Source organism: Pholcus phalangioides, unplaced genomic scaffold, assembly GCF_987345545.1.
Source record: "Pholcus phalangioides strain wild (caught in Gottingen) unplaced genomic scaffold, Ppha-v1.0 ptg000008l_1, whole genome shotgun sequence".
Classification (NCBI taxonomy): Eukaryota; Metazoa; Arthropoda; class Arachnida; order Araneae; family Pholcidae; genus Pholcus; species Pholcus phalangioides.
This window is the reverse complement of record NW_028301601.1, coordinates 5,190,700-5,211,458: the sequence shown is the minus strand read 5'-3', so window position 1 is coordinate 5,211,458 and position 20,759 is coordinate 5,190,700. Positions and strand designations below refer to the sequence as shown.

Here is a 20,759-nt window from a genome sequence, read left to right as displayed (position 1 = left end):
AAAAAGTATTTGATTTTTGACAGATGTAAAAGAAAAAAAGTCGAACTCACAATCAATGCAAGAATCAAAAATATCTAGTATTAGCTTGTGGGAGCTATTTTTAACCGCGAAAGCGTGGAAATGGGAAAATTGTTGAGTTGCGTCTTGAAACTCAGAAACGTATTATAAGACATCGCAATACTCACATCCCAAGTAACCATATTGCAAGTCAAATTATAAATTGCAGTGTTCTACCTTGAATGAATCGAAGCCATGTGTATTCGACATGCAACAATATACAGAATATACAAGAAGCATCGGAAAGTCCGTTTCCAGGAATTACTCGTTGGTTCTAGAGGCACACTTTCAATGAAGGAAAGTATCCGAATAATGCAGTATAGACTTCACAGACGTCATTAATATTGCCGAGGCATCATTAAAATAAAGTATACAGAGTGTTCTGCTATATGATTAATAAATGACAAGCTTTGAAATTTATAAAAATGATAAAATTCGCAATTTTACTAATTTTTACAAATTTCAATGACTAATTAATTATGATCAATAACTAATGTTAATTACGATTCTCGTTGCGTAAAACTATGTTTAAATAGTACAAGCACAGCTTCCACAGATCTCAGTACTTAATCGGATGGTTCCGATCTCTCGCGCACACACAAAAAATGTAACGTTTGCTGTCGCTACTACCTCTGGTTATATATTTTCAAACTTTTTTTTGGTGAAAATGCCGTTTTTGGAATTTCCGTGCCATAAATGCCTATTTTAATATAGTTTGAAGTTTATTAGTGAATTTCAGAGACCATAATCTATAAAACTTAGATATTTTGAGCATTGAAAACTTCAAAAGAATTGCACTGTTTAAAGTTTTCTAACTCTCAGTATTAATTATCATCAGAAAGCCCCCTCCCCTTTAAAGCCGAAGAGGCCATCAATTGACGTCATGGCTCCCACAAAGCGGAGTAGGAGCATAGACGGCTCTATTGCCCATATTATTTTGATTTTTTTTTTGTACCATAAATGCACTGTAAAGCCCGCTCGAGCAATGTGCAACAGAATCGCGGGTCCCTTATGGGATTTGAAATAGTGCCGGAGCTAATTTAATTGACCTGTAAGTGTGCCATGGATCATTCAAGTGATATGTAAATGTTCCATGGATCACTTCAGTGATCTGTAAATGTGCCACATGTCACTCAAGTGATCTGTGGTGTGGCACACCCCACTCAAGAGAAATTGCGAAAGAAGCGTTGTTCGTTCGTTAATGCTGCCCTATGGCAAATTCTTTCCCCAGTTTTTGAATTCCAGTATCTCAGTGAATATTGCACTTACGAACGTAGAATTTTTTTTGTTTTCCTTAGAAGAGACAGGGCAGCAACTGAGGACAAGGTTTGTCCGTATAAATATTAGTTTTGTATTTTTTTTTATTGAAACGAACAAACAGCAAATTACAATATACAAATACAAACATAAGTTACAGACACAAAACACAGACACATATAATACGTATACTATGTAGCCCCAAGGGACTGTAAAGTCCTAATAGTTTAGTTTATATTTTAATGACTATAGACACCTTTGCCATATGAATGCCGTATATCTGAGGTCTACGCGATATTGCAATATATATTTTTTTAGTATGTCTCTAGGATCAACGGCTCGCTACTAAAATGTGGCCTATGGTCTTTACTTACTGCCCTGTATGAAGTGTGATCATAAATTAATGAAAGAAAGAAAGAGTTAATTTGTACCATAAAAAACCAAAAATGGTTCTACTGTATTTGTATGAAAAGGTACTTAACAACTTTACTAGAAAACTGACAATATACGAATTATATCTGTCACATTAAATTAGCCAACATTATAGGACACAAATGAGAACGTATATGTGATTTTCCCTAGACTGTCAAACTTGGGAGATGAAGGAAATGGGGCAGAACATCATCCGTTCACATGTGAGAGAGATTTGTTTAGAAGTGTCAAGAAATCAAACAAAAATAGTTTCTGGGCAATGATCCTAAGAGAATAGAGAGGTATCTTTGTCGATATCGCTCCGACACCTGATAGGCAACTGGTTTAAACTGAAGAAAATTGAGTGAAATTCCCTGAGGGGAGACGTCAATTATCCCGAATCGGCCGGATTGAGGTTCAATTTGAGAGCTCAAAGTGACGTTATAAAATGGCGGTGGAAGTGTTATGTCTTAAAATAAAGAGGTAGGTTGATTTCTTTCATTCCAAATTAGTCATTTATGGGCCATTCAGCCCCTAAAAATAAAAGTATTTGCAGTATTTTTATGTTCATGAGACCTTTCGGAGTCAAATTCGAAATACCTGAGAGATAACTATTCTTAATAGTTTCTGACTGTGCGGGATTATACCCTATAAATGTTTGATAAAAGATATTTTACAAAACTTAAAAGAAAAAACCAATTAGGCTCAAGGAAACGGCTATTTTCTGAATATTATGTTGAGGTGAAGTCGGAAAGAAAAATCATTTTGCCTTCTCCGCGACTCGAATCCAGCCATCACCACCTAGAGATAGAAGGCCTTCGCACTCTGCTTGTGACGTCAGGTAAGTAGTCCATTTTCCCTCAGAATATTCAGCGAAAAAAAATTCCATGCTCGTGACAGTATCACCGTTGCGAAGAAAAGAAATTATCGGGCTCAGAATTGGCGATTTCTATGCCCCACATCCAATTACTATGCGGTATTTGTGAGTCAATCAGGTATATTCTACGCCAAAATAAGAAGAAACGAAATAGGATGCTGTGTTTCAAAATGTGGCAAACTTGCTAGGTAGTCTGAATGACGTTTATGGCAAACACTGCAGAGGCCTTCTATCTCTAGGTGGTGATGATCCAGCCCTATTACATACTGGGCAAGCATGCTACCATCTGCACCACTGGGGACACGACCTGCCTTCCTTATTTTACTTTTCTTTCCGAGTTCACCTCAGCATATTATCCTGAAAATAATTGTTTCCTTGATATCTTGGGCTGAGGAAAAAAAAGCCAAATAATCAGATATATACACGCCAACGAAAAACAAGAAATCTGTCCACCAGATTTATAAAATAATGTTTTAAATATTACAAATTAAGTGGGGGGGGCAACAGAAATGGATAAAAACAACAACAAAAATCATATCCACATGACTGCCACTACTAATACATGATATAGCATGTACTAACGGGACCCGAACAAGAATTTTTATGACATTCCCGTTACAATTATGTAAATGTGATAACCACAAGCGTCCTTCATGCCGCTATTCTAGCTAGGGTGCCAGGCGGGAAGACACGAATGGTTTTATAATAACCATTACATGTAGTTTATATTATATATGTACATTCATTTTTTAAAAATATAAATATAACCAGCCAGAGCGAGTCAACCAAAACACCAAGACCGAAGCTGATCCTTAGCTAAGGCTCTCTCCAGACAATCCCCCATTTAAACCAAGTCCACATTGCTCACCAAAATAGGTTTAGGACGAGACGACTCGACCTGGCAGTTATATATATGTACATAAATGTGTGTATATGTGTGTATTTCTCTTTCCTCCATTCAAGTTCTTCATGCATTTCATGTCCATAACACACGTGCGTACTCATATTGTCGTATTCATGTTGGTCACCGAATAAGGTGCTAAGCGAAATGACACGTGTGCTCCCTACTTGTATATATTCCCCCACACAATACTTCTATTTTGTATATTTTCATTAAATCCACCGGAGCGAGTGAACTCAACCCAATAAAACTGATGCTGGCTTCTAGTCGCAACTTATCAAACCCATTTGCTCACCAATAAGGTGTTAAGCGAGATGACTCGCTCCCCCGATGGATATATATATATATATATATATATATTATTTCACAATAAGATTCTCATTTTATCTAATCATAAAAATTGAAACCTGAACATAGAAGTACGAACTTTAGATGGAATTTTGAATTAATACATTTTATCCAGTTGTTAATGTATCCGGAAAAATATCTTATAAATACTGTCGAGCCTTTCTGTTCACAAGAAACTATGATGACTTTCCATATAAAAGCGAATACAGAACAGTGTCACAGATTCCATAAGATCATCTCCCATATTGAAGCTACAACACACCGCTATCACTGCAACAATTTACTCTAAAATGCAGAGAAACGTTTATTCCAATCATTCAATCTTCTATAAGTTGATCCAGTTTCATTGAGGGGATATTTACAATTCTGAGATATTACTTTTATTTTGATGCGAATATCCGATCACACAACATAGACAAAAATTGTCTTACATAGACAAGGCTTGTGCAAGACATCTGAATAGATTTAAATCCCTTGAACGGAGGAAATTTAACTTTATCGTATACAATTTATTTTGGATCATTATCGAAATCCAAATGTCATGGAAAATAGATGCATTTTTTTTTACAGCTTCTGTCTAATATCAAAGTTATTTCCATTCTTCCTATAAGAATTCCTCACAAGAAATCGGGATTGCTAAACGTCTAATAGATTGAAGAAATATTTATGTAAGGGAATTCAAACCTTCGCTATGAAATATTCATTGATAACGGGAAAAGTATACAGTTAATTAATTCGATAATTTAATTCTCACTACTTGTGGATCAATATTGAGTTTTCCTCCGTCGATCAAATGGAAAAGCTTCTCACGGGACTCGGAATTGATTTCGAAGATAGTGGATGAAAGAACTGCTCATGCGAAGAAATCCGATAAGAAACTTCTGAAGTAAAATGATAAAGAGAAAATCAAGAGATGGAATCTGTTCCTTTTTTTGGAGAAATGCCATATTTCAAACAATTATTTTGAACCAATGAAAAATTTTCGGTTAATATTTATTGCAAATGTGTGTATATTTTATAAATGTTCCACAAAATTCCTTTCCTAAGAAATAACTGAATGCAATAAACGTCTAATAGACAGAAGAAATATTTATGTAAATATTTATGAAATATTCATTGATAACGGGAAAAGTATACAGTCAATTAATTAGATAATTTAATTCTTACTTCTTGTGGATCAATATTGAGTTTTCCTCCGTCGATCAAATAGAAAAGCGACACACGGGAATCGATTTCGAAGAGAGTGATGAAGGAAATAATAATGATGTGGAATTATTTTATTATACGTCAATTATTTTCTCTCAGAATATTATTTACAGAAACGTGATATTTCTAGATACAAGCGAACAATATGCATTGTTCTCACCCTTATCGTTCTCAAACAGCTATTTTTTCGGAGCTTTGGGTCCTGAAAGAAAATTTCAGTTTCAAGAAATACTTCACAAATACCGTAATCCATCATCTGATAAGAAATTTAAGTTAAGATTCACATATTTCGGGAAAAGTTTTAAAAATAAGCACAATTTCAACAAAATTTTCGATTCGGATTTTTATGGCGCTAAACATGAAACGTCGATTCGGATTTTTATGACCCAAAGACTAAATGTCGATTCGGATTTTTATGACCCACAGATGAAACGTCGATTCGGATTTTTATGACCCAAAGACAAAATGTCGATTCGGATTTTTATGACCCACAGATGAAATGTCGATTCGGATTTTTATGACCCACAGATGAAACGTCGATTCGGATTTTTATGACCCAAAGACAAAATGTCGATTCGGATTTTTATGACCCACAGATGAAATGTCGATTCGGATTTTTATGACCCACAGATGAAACGTCGATTCGGATTTTTATGACCCAAAGACAAAATGTCGATTCGGATTTTTATGACCCACAGATGAAATGTCGATTCGGATTTTTATGACCCACAGATGAAACGTCGATTCGGATTTTTATGACCCAAAGACAAAATGTCGATTCGGATTTTTATGACCCACAGATGAAATGTCGATTCGGATATTTATGGCGCTAAACGTGAAACGTCGATTCGGATTTTCATGACCCAAAGACAAAATGTCGATTCGGATTTTTATGACGTTAAACGTGAAACGTTGATTGGGATTTTGATATCAATTATTCTCATGATCATAAGTATCTTTGACACAAATTAATGACTAAATCGTTACTTTTAGAAAAACTTTTTATGATATTCAGGGTAATTGGAATGTAACTGATAATCATGTTGCTTGAAATTTTCCAATTTCATCAATTAACTTTTATGAAACTTTATTTTACTGTAATCCCGGCCTTAGAAACATGGAATTTCTTTCGTCGGCTTCAGGACGGAGCAACAATTTTCCAGTAGGGTTTTTCACAACAGTGTGTCCGTATGAGAAGCTAATTTTCATATTTTAATAACTATACAACCCCTTCCAACATGAAGCTCATTTCTGACGTCTACATTGTTACTTGGATATTTTTTCTAATTTCACGTATAGGCCTACCTCAACGGTTCGCCAAGTGAAATTCGACAAACGGAATCACCATGTACATGTTTTTGGTGAAGAGTACTTTTCTATAAAAGGCGTATTCGTCGATTGCGACCAATCATGAGATGCTAAATTCCTCTATTATGACCACTCAATCAGACATGCACCTAGTCCATATTCCTCTGCGGAACTTCCAATGAATTGGTACATGTTGGAATGTGTGTGTATGTTTATTTGTATGCATGTTCGGCACAAGCGTTTCCGCGAGGGACGGGAATCTGAATGGCGATGCGCGACCTGATGAAGGTCACCTTGTCATCACGGACGCTTTGTACATATCACGTGCTTCCGAGTGACTACCTCCGTCAAACCAGACACGACCCGGGCTCTGTTCCCTTCTGGGATGTGAGCCTTTTACCCGTGTGGATTGGATCGTGCTCCGAGTGATTACCTAGGAGTGATTTACACTTCAGTTAAATTACCTAGGAGTGATTTACTCTTCTATACAGGACGCATAGCAAACAGGCGGTATGGTATGTCTCTCCTGATGAAGACTCGAAAAATTCTACGTTACGTTTGCAAGTGGTGCAATATTCACCGAGATGTTCGAATGCGAAGAACGGGGGGAAATTCGTGGGGAAACAGTATTAAATGCAAGTAAAACGGCTTTTCAGCACTCTGTTCCCCTCAACTTTCGCGCATTTTTTAAATTCAATTATCTCAGTGAATATTGCACTTAGAAACGGTAAAAACCTTTTTTTTTTTTTTTTGTTGCCAACAAAAGAGACAGGGCAACAGCGTCCTATGGGTGTATCTGAATTTTGACATTTGAAAGTTGTTGCCACCGAGAGTTTCATGGTGGGGGTGAACAAAAAGAAATGTTTTAGCTTTGTGTTTGCTTTCCACACGAAACAATCATTTAATGTTTAAGAAATACTAGCAGCAAAATACCCGACAATACCCGGGTTTTCTTCGATTTACCCACTGCACATTTGCAGATCACATTAGGACATACGGCACTGTTTCAGATCACTCAAGTGGCCCGCGGCACATTTCCAAATCGTTCAAGTGAAACGCCGCTTGTTTCCAGATCGCTTAATTGACCCGAGGCGCGATTCACAGACCACTCAAGTGATACGCGACGCATTCCCACATCACTTCAGTGGCCCGCGGCATGGTTTCAAAACAAGGAAGTGACGCGGCACTCTTTAAGAAGTTGAGCAAACCTCGATCTACATCGTCGTTATTACTGAAAGAAAGCAAAGGCGGAAGAAAAAGACTACAATTATGCAAGTATACGCAGAACTGGACGATGTGTGAAATGAACGTCCACGAAAAGAAAGGCATCTTCCACAACATCCAATTTCTCTATAAACAAGTGCAGAGCGACGTCATGTCAAATATCCGGCGTGTAGGATACGAAGATGAATGTTGTCTCATTTACACTCTACTCATAATCCTGTACTACTCAGACCGAGAAGGACAAATAAGCTATATTTAAAACAACGTTTCTGTCATGATCCCAATCCCACTTCAAAGTATTAATTTGACGTTCAAGCAATTTCATTAAAAATTGTAGGGAAATAAAAAGCGCCCCTCAAAGGGTTAATCCCTTAATCTGGAAAATATGCCGAGGTGACCTTTGAAAAAAACATTTTTTCCCAAGTTCAACGCGGCTTAATGTTCAGAAAATCTATTCATTTCATGTATCTTAGAAGCAAAATTATCATCCATGTTGGTTCAATTCGAGTTTCTAACCAATCTCTTATCCAAAAATTGTGACTATAATTTAAACCAACATCGCCCTCAACCGACCCCCGGCATATTTGCAGATCACCGCGGCGTACTTCTAGAAAACTTAAGCTACCAGAACCAAAATTCCACTCAAGGGACTCACGGAATATTTACAGATCACTAGCGTGGCCAGTTCCAGACCATAAAAGCCACCCGCGCTACAGTTGAAAAGTGAGAGAATATTGAATTTTTCACACAAAATAAGTGAGAAGAAGCTGTAATCGGCCAAAAACTGTAATTGTACAAATATAAAAATCATTATTAACCTGCTGCTGCCACGTTTGTTTTTCTCCCACACACTGCAATGTATGTAACAGAAGCAAACTTTACAGAAGCGAGATGTCAAAATTGAAACATATTTTTCATAAGTTCTCAATGAAATCAGCATTCATTCAATTTTCTAAATTGTGGTTGATAAATGACAAGGTTCCAAATTTATGAAAATTAGAAAAATCGCAATGTTACAGCCTCTATATCATCAACCGTTCGTCCTAGTGGTTCGAATTTTAAAAATTCTCAAAATGTGATCAGAAATCACCCTGTACGAGTTTTGAAGATGAAAATACAGTGTACACGAAATAAAAAATGTAAATTTTTAAACGATCCCCCCGTCCTGCAACTTCCAATTAGACAGTTGTTTCTCTTTCCTCTTCTGAGCCCAACAAACAAATTACACTTTTTTAACTTCATTAGTCCCTGAGATATTTAAATTCAAATATCGGAGACAGGTCCGGGCTTAGGAGAATTTCACGGCCAAATACAAAAATATTTTTGCGCCCCCCCTCTAAAAAAAGTTTATGTAGTTCCTCCCCGACTTACAAACTTTTCGAGTTACGAACGTAAATCTTGAAGGAGAAATTTCCTTTCACAAAGAGCGCATTCTATTACACTCATTTTTTTCATTATTTCGGGAACGCGTTGATAGCCTGGATCTGGATCGTAATGAAACACGATGCATTGAGAGGGAAAGGAATTTAAATTAGTTTTACAAAATTCATAAATTAATAATAATAATTAGCGTGGGGTCCACGTGCTGACACTTCATCGTGGCTCGAACCTTCATTGAACAGACACAAATTTTTGTCGTGCTTTTAAAGCGCTTCATCATCCCTTTATCAAATATACAGGAATTTAAAGCAATAAATGAAAGAAATAATTTCAGCATCAATGGGATAATTCCAGAATTAATGAAAGAAAATGTTCTAGCATTAATGTAAGAGATAATTTCAGCATTGATGAAAGAGTTAATAATAAAATTAATGAAAGATGATTCCAGAGAATTAAGGGAAGATATAATTCCAAAATTAATGGAAAAGAGACAATTCCATATTAATGACAGAGACAACTCCAGAATTAATGAGATGTAATTTTAGAATCAATGAAAGAAATAATTTCAGCATTAATGAAAGAAATTATTTAAGCATTAATGAAAGAAATAATTTAAGCATTAATGAGATATAATTTCAGAGTCAATGAAAGAGAAATAATTTCAGCATTAATGAAAGAGAAATAATTTCAGCATTAATGAAAGAGAAATAGTTTCAGCATTAATGAAAGAAACAAATCCAGTATTAATGATGATGAAAACAATTATTCCAGAATTAATGAAAGCAATTATTCCAGAATTAATGAAAGCAATTATTCCAGAATTAATGAAAGCAATTATTCCAGAATTAATGAAAGCAATTATTCCAGAATTAATGAAAGCAATTATTCCAGAATTAATGAAAGCAATTATTCCAGAATTAATTAAAGCAATTATTCCAGAATTAATGAAACAAAATTAATGAATGACATTTCAAGAATTAATGAAATAAAATTAATGAAGGAAAATTCCAGAATTGATGAAAGAAAGAATTATTCCAGGAGTAACAAAGTGAGTGACAAAGGTAAGTGATCGTATGAATCAAGTGAGTGACCGTATGAGTGATCAAGTTAGCGACTACGTGAGTCAGACCGGATATCTCATTTCACCTACCGGGGGCTCTTTCACCTACACTCATCCTACCGGGGGCCATATGATCCCCTTAGTTGTACTGGGATACTTCAATGGGGCCACGGAAGAAAATTGAAAAAGGGGCCATGGCAGGTGGTTCGGAGAGCTGTAGAGAAGAAAAATTAAGGCGTGAAGAAATAAAGCTTTTATATTAGTGAAATATACACTTGCTGAATCCAACAAAAGCACCCATAAAACCAGGGCCGTCTTAGACCACGGACCCAACTAGGCCTCACCGCCTACATTTTGCAACAAGTTCCCTAGGATGGGACTATTCTCAGGTTTCCGGCTAGATTTTTCACAGACCCCCTTCTCTATATTATATTTATAGTGTGAAAAACACAAAAAATGATGAAAACCATATGAGGCCCGGACTATAGCTCTGTCAGTTCCACTCTTGTGAGTAGTCATGCCGGGGGGCCTCATGTCCATAAGTGACTCCACCTTATAATATTTTGTATAATATAATTAATTTTGAAAATAAGTAGGAAATATGTAGGCTGTTTATTTCCAGCTAAGTATGGGACTATCATAGCATCACTTTGCCTGAGCGGGCCCACGATGCTGAGAGTCCTGATAGAACTCAGACTAGCGAGGTCAATCACTCGGTAACTCACTTGGTCAATCACTCGGTAACTCACTCGGTCACTCATGTAGTTAATCACTCGGTCACTCATGTGGTTAATCACTTGGCTAATCATACGGTCAATCACTCAATCACTCACTTTGACACACATACGGTCACTCACTCATACAACCAATTCCACACTCATAGATACTGTTGCTCACGTGGTCAGTCCTTCTGTCACTCAATAAGTTATTTGTACGGTCACTAACTCACTCCTAAAGCCGATTTCACACTCCTCAATTCTGTTTCGGTGATGTTAGCAACAATCGCGTAGGGGATGCAGTTTCAGTCACAGGAAAATCCATTTCGGTGTGATTCATTCATCAGACACGTATACGTGGGTGGGGGGAGGCCGGCCGGCAGATAACGGCATAAGTGCGGCAAAATTTCATCCGCCCGCAGATGGCAAAGCTCTATGTTATTGTATGAATGTCCAACTCAAAAGTAGGTCCGGCTAATTACTTCATATTTAATCTCCTGGGCTTCGTATATCTCTAAGCGAAATGAATATTTCAAAAATCGAGAATTCAATACAATTTTTAAAATTATTGATGGGGCGGAAAATCCCACTAATTTCCGCATTTCTACAGTAAAATCGACAATTTTAGCACTGATTTCTATGAGGATCACCCTTTTCCTGACTCTGAAAGCTATGCTGATGATGATTATGACGTCTATTCAAAAAGCCTCATTACTGAGAGTATATTGAAAATGTGGCAAACCATTGTAAAGGCATAAACTATTATACTAACAGGATTAAAGAAGTGACTAACCGTTGTAAAGGCATATATACGTCTGAAACGCATTGCTAGGGAACCACGGTAACCAAAATAAACGTTCGGAAAATTATTGTTGAGGTCCAAAAACCATTGTTGCCCGACAGTTTTTTGCCCGTTTGGGGCATTTGCCCTGCTCTGACGAAATTATAAAGTAGCCTATCGTTCAAGTCGGATCCCATTTGGTACATATGCAAAATTTGGCGACGATCGATCTAAAATTGTAAGATTTGTATAGAGAACATACACACACAGACAGACAGACAGAAAATCAATTTTATATATATATAGATATTGATCCCTTATGGATGGAATTATCCTCAAAAACAAATGAAGAAGGATAATCATTTTTCAGCTCCCACATAAAACAATAAAATCACAGAATATTTGCATACCTTCGGATCAAATTCTTTCCTACATTTTTCAATGCACCAGGTGCTGTGGAAATATTTGAATATAGAAAGTTTTCCTTTTGTCACAGTCAAAAAAATTTTCAAATGTAATTAGATTCGATTGAAGAGATTTGAAGAGATTGTTTTATTTACGTATACAAAAATATAGCGACTAAGTTGGAAGCTTTACCAGTAATACGGAAAAAATCGTAAACGCTTGAATTGATGCGAGAAAAAAAAAGATATATATACACATGAAATACTTAAAATGCAATCGAATTAATACGTTTCACTGATCAGAAAAAATAATAAAAGTTTTCAACTAATGCAATGTTCAAACAGATCTTCATAAATATGAGTTTTTCCACCTCATTTGTTCTTCATTTAATGAATGAAATTCTAACATTATTTAAACATATTATATACAATCCCAACTTCTTTATATTTACGAATTGGGAAAGAAAACTAACACTTAATCACCGAAACAAATGCCGAAGAAAAATATTTACTTTCTTTTTCAGATTATTAATTTAATAATAATCATTTCCTTTGAGGTTTTATGTTCAAGGAACCGTGATTTGCCAAATGGGAGATGTTTTACACACACAACGAATCCCATTCCTTAAAATATTTATTTGCTTTCACTATGGTGATGAGTTTGAATCTGATTAAGTGAAGCAGCCCGTATTGTTTAAACAGACAACCACATAATGCGTATTAAAGGAAAGATCGTGATCGACAGTTTGGAAACCACTGATTTACGTCAAAGTCCGTAACCTGCAGCTACTGTTCGTGATGTCAGATGATATCGCATTAATTACACTGGTGAACAAGGTTTTTGTTTCTTGGACGCTGAGTGCTGTTTCTTACGTATTTTTCGATGCTGATTCTGAATCCGTCGTCAGAAATCGTCCATCAGGTACCAGTTTTCCGCAATTTCATTTCCCATTGTTGCGAGTTAGCCTAACCAGCCGTAATACTCTATACTTAGGAAATCAACATTTTTAGCCTAATAATGGGTATTATGACCATTAAAACTTCCCTCATCTGACTAAATATTATGGAATAGTACATCAAGATTCTTTTGAGATATCTCTGCTCATGTGCTAGTCATGGGGACAAGATAATTAAGAGTCCCTTTCACCCTTTCTAGGGAATTCCTGGAAATAAGGAGAGAAATGAGGTGGTGTACTTTCGGATGCCATTGATGCTGGTCGTGCTATTTTACCTCGATGCTTGTGTAGGAGAAGCTTCATTTCTCGTTTCGTTGCCTTTCAGTTCAGCTTTTTGTTTTTTGGTGATCTTATTTCTGAAAATGCCTCGAAGTTGTTTGAATCATTCTGATAATTCCTGTTATATTTGTGGAGAGCTCGCTTTTAAATCGCAAAGAAAAAACTAATGCCATTGATTTGCAAAAGTTGCGAACTATATTTTGGTTGCAAGATCGGAGACCAGGACAAGTTTTGGGCACTACATATATGTTGTGTTTCCTGTGCTACTTTGCTTGCAAGTTGGTTAAGAAAAAAGGCTCGCCTCATGGCATTCGCCGTTCCTATGGTATGGAGAGAGCCAAAAGATCACTTGTCCGACTGATATTTCTGTATTACCAAAATCACGATGGATTTCAAGTCAGTTGAAAACTTCTGTACAGTATCCCAACACATACCCTCAGTCATTAGGCCGGTTTCTCACAGCGAAGAGCTGCCCATTCCAGTACCACCGGAAACATGGTGTATGGACACGGTAGAGGAGGGCTATGCTCATGTTAAGGCGGAGGGTATGCCCGATGATGAGATTGATCCAGACTTCACAGAAGTTCCCCAGAACCACACATATTGAGCCAGGCTGGCCTTAACGATTTAGCACGGTGAGCGATTCCACCAGGACATATCCATCCGTTATAAATGCAAGTGGAGCCCAAACATGCTGGCCGATTACTGTTGTACATTAAAAAAAGATATTCCTGCTGCAAAACACAGAAGAAAATCATGTAAAAATACCTTTTGAACTGCCATTAATATTAGAGTTTAAGCTATTTTAAGTTGTAAGCAAATGCGAAAAATAGAGGTTTTTCAAAATTTTAAACACGTGTTACTCAAAAACTATGCCTGACAAACAAATTCTGAAAGCAGATTCGGAATCAGTGCGGAAAAGACTATAAGAATGACCCTATTTGATCAAAGAAACACGAAAAAAGTGAAATTTTGTTTACCAGTGTTATATATGATCTCTTTTCCTCACGATTTTGATTGAATGAAAAATATATCCTTTCCACTTGAGAAAATATAATAATGCAATTGAAATTTTGGAAACTGAAAAGGAACTTCCATACTTTGTTTCACTTTTACAGCTGATAGTTACAAATTTGATCGAACCAAAACTATAATAACGATAGGGCATGGAACAAAACGGCATATCTAGACTTTACTATGTATCATATTTACTTTCAAATATTGCCATCTACCACTAAAAATATCAGAAGTTGCTCAGTAAAATGTATTTATATAATACTAGGGGGGCTCTGCCCCCCTGCCGCCTTTGGCGGCCAACCCCCCCCCCCCCCACTTCTCTCCCGGACATATCTTGTTTATTTCGTCCCACTTCATCAGCGTGCTATGGAAAAGGGGAAAGGGACGTGTGAAAGCACCAGCCTACTGAAGAAGCGAATTTTAATGAAAATAATAATAAAGCAACAAAAAACAAATGAGATTCATCAAGTATCCCCAGAAAACTTCCCCATGGGGGTCCCCAGATTCAATTCGCTGAATTTCAGTGGGGCCCCACACTGGATATATCTTGGGCTACCGATGTGTTGCAAATTTTACAATGTTAAACCACAAAAATCAATGAGATACATTCAGGGGCACCGAATTACAACCTGCCAACATTTCCATGAAGCCCTGACCTGCAAGCTTGTCGGACACCCCCCTGTGAGAATTTTTCATTTTTATCAATTTTACAACGAATAAAATCCAGGGCCCCACATCCAGTAGCGGGGACACAATACGCAGATTTTTAGTGGGGCCCCAGACTGGCTATATCTCGGGTTTCGGCTGTGGCAAATTCTACAACAGAAAAGAATGAGATTCATCCAGGGCCCCCAAAATCAAACCTGTAAACATGGGGCCCCCCGACTTGGAAGCTTGTCGGTCATCCCCCGGTGCGAGTGCCATGAAAAATTTTCATTTGTATTCGTTTTACCAACGAATAAAATCCAGGGTCCCAAAATGAAACCTGTAAACATGGGGCCCCCGACTTGGAAGCTTGTCGGTCATCCCCCGGTGCGAGTGCCATGAAAAATTTTCATTTGTATTCGTTTTACGAACGAATAAAATCCAGGGCCCCCAAAAAATTACCCGGGACACCAATTTGCATACTTTTGGTGGGGCCCCAGACTGGCTTTATCTCGGGCTTCCGCTGTTGCAAATTCTACAACAGAAAAGAATGAGATTCATCCAGGGCCCCCAAAATGAAACCTGTAAACATGGGCCCCGACTTGGAAGCTTGTCGGTCATCCCCCGGAGCGAGTGCCATGAAAAATTTTCATTTGTATTCGTTTTACCAACGAATAAAATCCAGGGCCCCCAACCAATTACCCGGGACACCAATTCGCATACTTTTGGTGGGGCCCCAGACTGGCTTTATCTCGGGCTTCGGCTGTTGCAAATTCTACAACAGAAAAGAATGAGATTCATCCAGGGCCCCCAAAATCAAACCTGTAAACATGGGGCCCCCCGACTTGGAAGCTTGTCGGTCATCCCCCGGTGCGAGTGCCATGAAAAATTTTCATTTGTATTCGTTTTACCAACGAATAAAATCCAGGGCCCCAAAATGAAACCTGTAAACATGGGGCCCCCGACTTGGAAGCTTGTCGGTCATCCCCCGGTGCGAGTGCCATGAAAAATTTTCATTTGTATTCGTTTTACGAACGAATAAAATCCAGGGCCCCCAAAAAATTACCCGGGACACCAATTCGCATACTTTTGGTGGGGCCCCAGACTGGCTTTATCTCGGGCTTCCGCTGTTGCAAATTCTACAACAGAAAAGAATGAGATTCATCCAGGGCTCCCAAAATGAAACCTGTAAACATGGGGCCCCCGACTTGGAAGCTTGTCGGTCATCCCCCGGAGCGAGTGCCATGAAAAATTTTCATTTGTATTCGTTTTACCAACGAATAAAATCCAGGACCCCCCCAACCAATTACCCGGGACACCAATTCGCTTACTTTTGGTGGGGCCCCAGACTGGATATATCTTTTGCTTCCGCTATCGAAATTTTTCAACGTTAAAGCAGCAAGAAAACAATGAGATCCATCAAGGGCCCCTGGAAATGAAAACTTTTTACTTATACGTGAAATCTTCCCCGGGTACCCCGACCCTGTGTTGGGAGCACTGCTGTTGTGTGTGTATATTATACATATATATACCTCTCGGCATGGACCTTCCCCCCCCCCCTCCACAAAGGAAGGGCTGACAGGGGCCACAACGATTCTTATCACTTTTTGATTTTTCACACTATAAATTAATCACAGAGGGGCCCCTGAAAAGCTGGTTTGGGGGCTCGAAATCTAAATTCCAGCCTAAGGGCTCTGCTGTAGGATGTAGGAGCCTCTTGGTACATGCACATAACATGGTCCCGATGGGTCAAATGGGTCCCGATATGTGAATATCGACCCAATATCGATATATGATATCATATCGATATATGAATGTGAATATCGATATATGAATCGAACCCACTTCCGTAACAGACTTCCGTCACTCGGTTGCTTAGCAACAGGCCCTTTTCGAGTTTGTTTGTGATTTTATATTATAGAATAGATATGTAACATACAATTCAGTGATTTGATTATTGACAATATAAGAATCAACTTTAAAATTTTAATTAAAATAAGGAAATATTTTAATTTATTCAACAATTAATATTTGTGAATTGATAAAGTTAATTTGAAATAATTCTATGTTTGACTGAACATTATAACTGAACTGAGCATGACGTTTCAACACCACCATCTCAAGATGGGGATCAGGAAAATAATAACTATTACATAATAGAAGAAGTTTCCTTTACTTTTCACAGTTTTTTTCCCTTCGAATCTTACAAAACTATAGCAACTCCGCACTCAATTTGAATGCATTTTTAAAAATATTTTCACTGACGTTATCAGCAAGGTCCATGGACATTATTTTTCACAGGAATAATAGCTGACGGGTAATTATGGTCGTTATAGCCGAGGTTAGTTATGACCAACGTCTTTATAACCGAGTCTTTCGTTGTAAATGCCGAATTTTTGTTACCATTAAGGATATTTTTTTAGTTGTGTAATATATTTGAATTCCCTTATCAGGACCATTGGCGTACGCAAAGGTGGGTTTTGGGGTTCTAACCCCCCCCCCCCTCGTCAAGCCAAGATTATAGTGTTATTTTGCAGGAAAAAACGTAACCCCCCCCCCCCGAGAAAATTCTGTGCTCGCCTATGATAAGGACTATCAGATAAATTGACCAGAGTGAGTTTATATGACATCAGAGAGATTGTTTTCTAATTTACGAACACGGAAAAGTTTTTTAGTTTTTTTCCTTAGGTGTGCTTAACATTGTGAGAGTGTTCCAAGAAAACTGAGCTAATATTTGTTCAATAAATACTCATTTGATTAAAAGACAGAGAAAATCGTACCTAATGTCAGAGGATATCCGGAGAAAAGCGCGAAAGTTCTGTTGCAAAGGCGAAAATCAAACTTTTGAGGCAATATGTTGTTCGTAATATTCGGATGTTTTTGTGTATTCAGCTGTTGTGCAAACACAGAATAAATATAAGACACTAACAAAGGATGAACATTCGCGAATGTCAGAATTGCATGAGAGGGGGGGCCAGCTGTGAACTGCTTAAATCAGAAAAATAATAACATAAAACTGATTCTAGATTACTATTCCGCATATACGATTAATTCCAGACTTCCGTACGAATGATCATTGCGCAGCTCGCGTTTATTAACACACATTCTGCAATCACCTATAAATACATCTCGCTTTCAATCACGCAACCAAATCATCAAAAGACTTGGTGACTCTTTTAAGGACATCGCCGACAATAGATTAAGATATATCACTATACGTTAATAGATAAGCACACGGTTTGCGATGCGGTCGCACTATAATTCTTTAGTAATTACATCCTCTGGGTATCGTCAGGTCGATAAGGATTATGACGAAATTCGAGGATTAGTTTAGGGACAGCTAAGTTTCTCCTGGCTTGTTTCTCGGGCCGTAAACATCCCCCAAGAGGAGTATGGCGGCTCTTCCAACTTCCAGATACGCCCATCTTCAGAGAATATTTTGATATTTCTAGAATACTTTCAACGGAGTATGTTTGACCCTTTAATATCAATGTGTGCATTCTATGCGGCTGACTTGAATTCCAATTATTCAAACTTTGAATAAAAACTTAAAATTTATAATCTTAAAAAAATATATATATGATATTTAGTGTGTTTCTTGCCCACACTTTAATTGAATAACAATTTACACACGAGAAATTATGACAATTCCTCATGACATATGTTAATGTGAGAACAAATTTTGTAGACATTGCGTGTAATTTTCAATATCCTCCAATAGCCTTGACGGATCAAACTAAAACAAGAAAAAACACCTCTAAACCCTTTCCTGCTTTCCTATATTAACAGTTTCGAAAGAAATTTGAACTCTGAAATATATGCGTCGATTCTGAAATAAAAACTGAAAGAAAGACAAATTTCTCAAAGGGATGGACCTGCACTTTCTCGGGTTCCTCTTATTTCGAAAAATCCCCGACATGCTTCACACGCTCAAAGTGGTTCCGAAGAATTCCTATGTATTCTCATGCCGAAGATACTTCCTCTATCATAGTCAGTTTTTCTATTCCTTGGTACCGACCGATCAATGATGCATTTTGATGGAAGATCAAAGTCTGCGACGCATCGTTAATATTGAATTTTCACCGAACTTTGAACCGTTTTGAATAAATAAAAAAAATAAAGAAGACGGGTTTTTTTTTTCTTTTTCGATATCGAATTAATTTTGACTGTCTTATCGATTTCCATATCGAAATCGGATAAAAATCGTATCATCTAGTATTCAACTAACACTGGAATAATTTCGAAACTGTTCGGAAGGGAAATGTCTCAAAAGAGGACCGTGAACAAGTGTCATAGATACAGAGCGCCGGATCAATTAATAATTAAATTATAGATCTACATCTCCTTCATTATGGGTTTTCACTACTAACGTGAAAAATTTAATTAGTACCTTATTTTATCTTATCAATTTGTCCCCCACCTTTTTTCCAGATATGTAGCCCCAGAGTCTCAATCTCCCCCCCCCCCCCCCACTGTGCCTTTCAGCCATTACGCAGGATCGGTCAATCATCATTAAAGTTTCATTCTAAAACAATCATGGTGTGTTTTTTTTTGAGACAATATGTTTGAATCAAAATTTCAATCCTTATTTTCCATTTGATTAGTTATCATTCCAAAAAATGCACATATGTTCTCTATATATGAAAATAAAATAGACATAAAATGTCACAGTAATGAATTTCTTACCATTAAAAATAAAATATTATACCACAAAATATATACACACATCTCTCGCATTTGCATGAAATTCAATCCTTATCATTAACTGCAATAATTCGATATTACTTACATAACTTATAACAAAGTGCATATGTTGTATCTATATTCCAGAAGTTCGAAAGGCCATATACAAGGTTTTTTAATTAATATTTATAATATATACAAAGAATTCTCTGAAATACTTACTTCCCTTTTTTAGTAATTTTCAGAACTCTTTCCTATATTGATTCATCAATATATTCTTTGGTCTGAGGTGAATCAGTCTCTCATATTCATTATACCTCGCTATTTCGCCGAGATGGGACAAATTTGAATTTTCAAGTTTAAGATCAAAATTTCTTGAAGTCGTCTTGACGAACTTGAAAACTGACTCAATACCCAAAAGAGGAACTGGAAAATTTAGTCTTTCCTTTTCCCTATTCCACGCATCTGTGCGGATATTCGGTTTTCAATACTTTATTAATGTACTTTAACATTATTATATTGCTAAAGTTTATTTATTGAATGACCTATTTGATGGATCCTTGCGTAACCTATAACGGATGGGTAAGAAAATTTAGATCGTTCTTCAGGCAATTTCACGTCTACATCAATGACGTAAGTACAACTGAACTGCGATGTTTTTTCCATTTCCAATCATAGGAATGCCGAAGAAGAAGAAGAAGTTACCTTCGCCTTTTGTATAAAATTGTCAATAATGTATTGATGACTGCTACCTTCTTCAACTTGTTGATTTTTCTGTGCCAATTGGAAATAGGTATGTTCGGCGGACTTTTCGCCTCCCTAAACCCCGAGCAAATATTTTACGACGGTCCCCTATTTTTGAGTTGAGCAATAGTATATATAATCAGTGCGATGTGAAACCCGATATGTTCAATTCAACTATAAGAGAATTTCTTAAAAGTTATATGTGAGTATTGAATATTCAATAAATAACATTAACTAACATTAACATAATTTTTTAAATAACATTAACATGAAGAAGGAAATAAAAGAAAAAGTGTTGCATGTATATGCAACTCATTAATTCACATTAATTCACATGAAATGTTTAAATATTGAGCAGAGTCGCCCTGCCCCCACGTGACTTTCTCCGTCTCTTCCCTCCTCCCCTTCTCTTCTCTCGCTCTTTGGTATATACACAAACTTTCAAAATCCCCGGATTAAAAGTAACACCAATCAAAGGGCTTGAAATTGATTATACTTACAGGCA

At 37.0% G+C, this 20,759-nt stretch overlaps 1 long non-coding RNA gene across 2 annotated transcripts in view; it reads right to left on the bottom strand.

Moving 5' to 3' along the window:
* The window catches only part of LOC149083542 (uncharacterized), an 82,693-nt gene extending 65,030 nt beyond the window's left edge, over positions 1-17,663 (bottom strand). For both annotated transcript variants that reach the window (XR_016193017.1, XR_016193016.1), the window contains exon 1: positions 17,608-17,663. This is a non-coding gene — a long non-coding RNA (uncharacterized LOC149083542). The remainder of the gene's footprint in view (positions 1-17,607) is intronic.
* Positions 17,664-20,759: the final 3,096 nt, after the last annotated feature.